This window comes from Diceros bicornis, chromosome 12 (assembly GCF_020826845.1).
Source record: "Diceros bicornis minor isolate mBicDic1 chromosome 12, mDicBic1.mat.cur, whole genome shotgun sequence".
Lineage (NCBI taxonomy): Eukaryota > Metazoa > Chordata > Mammalia > Perissodactyla > Rhinocerotidae > Diceros > Diceros bicornis.
The window spans coordinates 14905929-14912800 of NC_080751.1; the positions used below are offsets into that span (position 1 = coordinate 14905929).

Genomic DNA, 6872 nt, shown 5'->3' on the forward strand with positions numbered 1-6872 from the left:
GAGGAAGATTGGCCCTGAGCTAACATCTGTGCCAATCCTTCTCTATTTTGTATGTGGGACACTGCCACAGCATGGCTTGATGAGCAGTGTGTAGGTCTGCGCCCGGCATCTGAAACTGTGAACCCCAGGCCGCTAAAGTGGAACACGTGAACATAACCACTACCCTGCTCGCCCATGAATACATATTTTTCAAAGGAAAAAAAAAAGAATGTCTCAACCTGACGCCTTCCTTCTGACCCATTTATAGCTGGTTCTCTGTGGTCTCTGGGTAGATCTCCTTCCTGAGAAGGATTAAATACTGGATTTGGTAGCTGTCTATGCATGTGACCAGTTTCACTATCCATCCTTCTGCGTCACTGCCAATTTAAGAATGCAAATCCTATGTGGCCAGATTTTTAAAGATGGTGAGAAAATTTAATTTTATTCTGGCTAAAGTTAATCATATTATTTTGTAAAGTGAGCCTATACATTTATCGCTTTTAAAAAATTCCAGTAAACTCCAAATTGGGGTTTTAAAGATGCCAGTGATTTAAAAAATCTACCATTTGTAAAGCACTATGCTGAGTTCTGTCTGTGTGTGAATGTAGTTAGTGCCACACTGCATTGTGGTTACAGGCCAGCCCAGGGGAGTGTGGGCTGAATACAGCTCCTCTTAGCACAAAACCTCCAAATGAAACAGAACCAAGGTGGCTGAGAAGTAGACCTGCACTGTTTGCCTACAGGCATGTCTGTACAGCACAAAAACATCTGATCTCCTGGGTCAATTTGGTGGAGAGAAGACTAATTGATGTCATACGTAAAAATCAACAGATTAATTGACCAGATTTTCCTGATTTCCAGATTTCAATTGATTATTTAGGATTAAATAGACATGATAGAATAATCATGATGAAGTAACCACAATCTTAACCCTATTGAAGGAAAAATACAAATGTTTAGTACCAGTATTTTTACTTCTTTACTCAAGAAGGGTGAGATTTTATTTTGTCCATGATTTCCTCTAAGTGAATAACAGTAAAATTTAACAAATTAGCCTAGTTCAATTTATTAAGTTATAAAATGTAACATTCTAGTATACTTTAATTTATGGCAGGCACTGTATATAAATAAGAGAGTGGAAGTCTTCTGCATGCCCATGATGCTATCCTTTTTGATTCACAAGTAATGGTTAGAAGGTAGAATCCAACTTTTTTGTCATTTGTAGATGTTGCCAAAAGAAGAAATGTGTATCAGATTTCAAATGACACAGTGGTAAATTGGCAGTTGGCAGCTTTCAATGTAAAAGGTCATCTTAGCAAGAGAAACTTGACTAGAGTCAAAACTAGGCAAGGAAAATTCAGGCATATGATGCCTACGAGTCCACTGTGCGACTATGTGAAAATATACACTGTGCTGCTCTCCATCCACCCAGTCTCTCGAAGAACTGCCTGTAACAGCCCCAGCTGTGGGGAGAAACAAGTCCAGTTCTTTTTTTAAAAAGTTTTTAAAGTGATATTAAATATACACCTTAGGACCTGTGGCATTTTTGTCCAAATAGACTTTCACAGATGAAGTAGAAATGTAACCCTTTTCATCCTCATTTCTCCAAATGCAGAATCACCTTCATTTCCCCCTATAACATACAATGTTTCTGCTTCAACTACTGAAATGATTCTTTTATTTTGACTTTCAAATATGTAGAGAGCTATACCAGTCCCTATGGTGGGAGGGGGTTCTTTGTTACCAAATTCATTATTAAAATCCGTGGCCAGAACCTTCCCCTCGCTCTTCTGACTTTGCTCTTTTGGTAACTGGCATCTCTCTTCTCCCAGTCTTGTGCACAGTGATTTGGGGTTTTGGGCGTCTGCACATTCTACTCTGTTTTCAGGCCTGTTCGCTTGGTGCTGGGAGCCTGCCTTCAATCTCAGCCAGCCAGATTTAAAATTTCTGGGCCTCTAGTCACAGTTTTTCTATATTTTTGTCTGACTTTTGTTATTTTGTGACCCAAACTGGCTGTGTCTCCGGTTTGAGGATTCTTTAGATAGTCATTCTTTATCTTTGTTATGTTGTCTCTTTGATCCATCTCCATTTGGACTTCTTTATTTAATTCATTGACTTTCTTTTATAGCTTTTTCCTACTTTGTTGAGGTAGAAGATTGCTGAAATTCTCTGGTGTTGCACTCATTACACTTTAGCCTTTTGAAGCAGTGAATTTTGGGTTTGAAGATCATCAACTCTTTCCAGCAATGAGCTCCCTTTTCTGTTGGGAAGATTTATTTATGTTTATGAGCAGCCATAACTTTCCTTTGGATTTGCTATCAGATTTGACCTCTGGTTTACCTTCTCTGGAATTTGAAAGACTATTATCAGACACAGTACACTTCATTGGCTGAGTGTCATCCTCAGATGTCTCCAGCAGGCTCAAACTCTGACTTGAAAGTTTCTATTACCAGCTCTGACATTTTTCAGATTACTGATTCTGCTGCCTTTACTAGTCTATCCAAGCATTTCCCATTGACTGCTATCACCTGCGGATCAATCTCTGTCTTTATTGATTCTCAACTTCTCACTATCCTCCTTTCCTCCATCTCTTGTATTTTCTGAAAGATGTTGGAAATATGAGGATGGTAATAGTAACGCAGCTCATGGTCAAATTTCTTGAAGAATTGATGAGTAATCTGCTTTGCTGTCCTCTGCCATTGGTGCCACTTTTGAGCTTGTTGGCATGCCTTTTCAACATCTACTTGTTTTTTTGTGTGTAAGATTGGCCCTGAGCTAACACCTGTTGCCAATCTTCCTCTTTTTGCTTGAGGAAGAGTGGCCCTGAGCTAATATCTGTGCCTATCTGTGCCTATCCTCCTCTATTTTGTATGTGCGTTGCCACCAGAGCATGGCTTGATGAGTGGTGCAGGTCTGCACTGGGGATCCTAACCCCAGGTCTCCTAAGCAGAGCACACTGGACTCAACCACTAGCCACCAGCCGGCCCCAACATCTACTTTTTAAAACATTCATGTTAGCATCGTTTTCTCAAAATGCTGCTGTGCGCCGTCAAGTCTCTTTGCAATCTTGCTCAAATCGTCTTTTACCTCATTTAAGTTGCTTCCAGCAAGTATCTATTGGTGGTTGTGCCTTCCGTGCATCATGAAAGTGCGATGTCCACTCCTGCTCAGGTCTTGAACATATCCGGCTAACTCCACAGTGATCCATGAGGTCAAGTTCTCGAGGACAAGTTCATGCTGCCCGGCGTGATCGCTCCTTTCACTCACAGGGTGGAAAGGAAAGCTTTAGGTAATGTATAACTGTATTCTTCCTCCTCCTTCGAGTTCTTTTTAGGTTGGTATTTCTTCAAAAGATTCCTGAGTTGCATAGCCGAGGTCAATCTCTGTCCTTACTCTGACAAATGTGATGTATTTCTTAAGAATACCAATTTCCTACAGTATATGTTTTTCTAAGTCAAACTGATCCCGGAGCTCGGTTCAGGGGGCTGGAAACGGCGCTCCCCGCGGCGGGCGCGGCTCCCCGCGGCCGCTGCCTCCTCCTGGGTCTCTTCAGCGGCCCCTCCTCCCGGTCGCTCCTCACCAAAAAGGCCCGCCCCGCGCCCCGTGTGTATTAATTTGTAAATGACCAGGATATTTTCCCCAGTCCAGAAGCGCACACACGCGCATTCATCCAGAATAGGTGCGCACAGGCCCAGGAAGGGAAAGACTGAGGGGTAGGGACGTTGCCTGCCAATGCCCCGGAAGCTCGCGACCCGGGACCCAGCAAAGAGCCGCCGCCGAGAGGCCGCCCCCTGCCGCCACGGAGGCCGCCCGCCAGGCCCAGGGATGGAGCGCTCCGGGGGGGAGCCTGGATCCCGGCCCCAGGGGTGGAGCGCCCGGGAGAGGCAGTCCAATCGGTTCCGGGGATGCAGCGCCCTGGTGTTGCAGCACCCTGGGGAGGAACCTGGAGGTCCAAGAGGCCTCTCACATGAGAAGGCAGGCAGCGCATGGACGGTCCTAGAGCGTCTGTGGTAACAGAACCCTTGGGGCACCACTGGGTCTTCCCTCTGGCACCTCAAGCCTAACTTCCCCCTGCCTCCTAATTCCTTTCTCTCTTGGCTACCCTTAAACCATACTGTACCGCCCCCAACCTCCTTGCCCCCTTCCTGGTAGAAGTGGACCAAACATTCAGGCCATATGACAAAATAAATGTTAAGCCAAAGCTAAGCATGAAATGGAATTACCATTATTAGAGAATTAACTTCAGGGATAAATAACGTCAACAATCTGAAATTTTATGTTTAAAATTTTAACTGAAATTTTAAAGTCATAAAGTCTTGTGTAGAGACAATGTCTGAGGAGCGTCAGGTGCATAGCCTGCTCCTGTGGTCCATATGCTACACATTTGCCATATGAAACAAGTGCTCATGTTCACAAGTATACTTATTGATACCATCAACCTTAATTTGGGAAGGAGATTTTTCAGTGAAATCTTCTAGAATGAACTTCGTTTCTAGGATTCATAGGTGGAATAGAAGTTAAAAAGCAAAAAAACAAACAAAAAAAAAACGTTACCCCAAAATAGCTGGCAAGCTATAGCTATCTTTTGTTTAAATTTTTAGCTTCCTCAAAAAGCTAGAAAAAGAACAACAAAGTTAATCAAAAGAAAGTACAAGGAAGGAAATAATAAGCATAAAAGTATAAATTAATGAGGTAGGAAACAAAAGATAGTCGAAATAATAAATCAAAATGCTGGTTCTTTGAAAAAAAAATGCTGGTTCTTTGGAAAAAATTAGCAGGATCCACAAACCAATAATTAAACTAATAAAAAAGGGAAGAAAGCACAAAAATACAAAATAAGAAGCGGCATAGGGAAATAACCACTGGATCAGAGGAAATTAAAAAATCGGGCCGGCCCCGTGGCTTAGCGGTTAAGTGCGAGCGCTCCGCTACTGGCGGCCCGGGTTTGGATCTGGGTGCGCACCAACGCACTGCTTCTCTGGCCATGCTGAGACCACGTCCCACATACAGCAACTAGAAGGATGTGCAATTATGACATACAATTATCTACTGGGGCTTTGGGGGGGAAAAAGGAGGAGGATTGGCAGTGGATGTTAGCTCAGAGCCAGTCTTCCTCAGCAAAAAGAGGAGGATTAGCATGGATGTTAGCTCAGGGCTGATCTTCCTCACACACACACAAAAAAAATGAGGCTATTTTGTACAACTTTATGCAAACAAATTTCAAAACAGATTAAAATGAATAATTTCAGAAGAAAATACAATTTACCAAAATTGGCCCCTGTAGAGATAGAAAGCATTAACAGACCAATCTCCATAAAATATTAGAGAAATTTATCAAATAAATACACCATATACAGGGGAATTCTATCAAACCTTTAAATACCAGATAGTTCCAATACTATATAAATTGTTCCAGAAACTAAAAAAAAAAAAGGAAAACTGACAAATCCTTTTGTAAAGCAAGTACAAAATTAATATATAAATCTGATGTAGCTAGCACAAAAATGAAAACTATAAATGAATCTCACTTAAGAATTAAATAAAATATTGCACTCCTAACCCAATAGCCAATTAAGGAAATAAATCTTCATGACCAAGTGGGTTACAGGTGAAAAAAAGCAGATATAGTTCATATTTGGAAATCCATTACTATAATTCACCATATATTCTCCAGGTATGCTGAAAAGGCCTTTGACAAAATTTAACACCTATTCCTGATCAAAACATCCAATAAAATAGTAATTGGTGGATGTTTTTTAACTATATATATATATATATATATATATATATATATATATATATATATATATCAGTTCTAAATATAACTTAATGGGGATCAGGAACAAGGCAAAGATCCCATAGTCTCTACTACTATTTACCATTGCATTGGAATTAGTAGCCAGTGCAATTAGACATGAAAACAATTAGAGCATAAGAATTGGAAGAGAAGTAAAACTATCTCTATATGCAGTTGATGTAGCATATCTGCAAATCCCAAAAAAACCACTTTAAAGCTAACTCAAACAATAAAAGAATTCAGTAAACTAGCAATGTATAAAATTAAAATGCAAAAATCAATAGGCTTCATATATAAAACCAATAGCCAATTAGAAGATAAAATGAAAAAGAAAGCCCCATTTATAATGCAACATAAAAAGATAATATATTTAGGAAGAAACAACAAGAAATGTGAAAATCCTATATGAGGAAAACTTCAAAGCATCCTAAAAGATACAGAAGCAGACTTGGACAAATGGGAAATGTAAACTTGTTCTTGGATAGAAGGATTCAATAGCATAAAAATGTCAGTGCTAAGTTAATTTATAAATTTAGTGTGAGTCAAAAGTATCAACAAGTATTTTTTTTCTGGCACTAGACAAGTTCAATCTAAAGTTCATATAGAAAAATAAACATGGAATAATAGCTAGGAGACTCCTGAAAAAGAAGAGCAATGAGAGGACACTAGCCCTACCAGATATTAAAATATGCTATAAATGTTAATATTAAATACTAATATATACTATAAAGATAAATATACTATACTATTAAAACTGTGAGGTACTGGCACATGAATAGACCAACCAGAGGAACAGAATAGAAAGACTAGAATGTGGAAATTTAGTATAAAATAAGGCGATATCTCAAATTACCAGGGAAAAGATAGACATTTTTTATTAACGGTGTTGAGACAACTAAAGAACTACTTGGGAAAAGATAAAATTGGACCCATTTCTTATACCATACACAAGAAAAATATGCAAATAGATCAGAGATCTAAATGTTAAAATGTAACCACACAAGTAGTAGAATAAAGCATATATAAAGAATTCATACAACTCAACAATAAAGACAAATAATCCAATTAAAAAATAGGCAAAAGATTTGAATAGATA

General features: G+C 39.5%; 1 pseudogene; it reads right to left on the reverse strand.

Moving 5' to 3' along the window:
- Positions 1-4: 4 nt before the first annotated feature.
- LOC131411828 (formin-binding protein 1-like) lies at positions 5-2606 on the reverse strand (annotated as a pseudogene).
- Positions 2607-6872: the final 4266 nt, after the last annotated feature.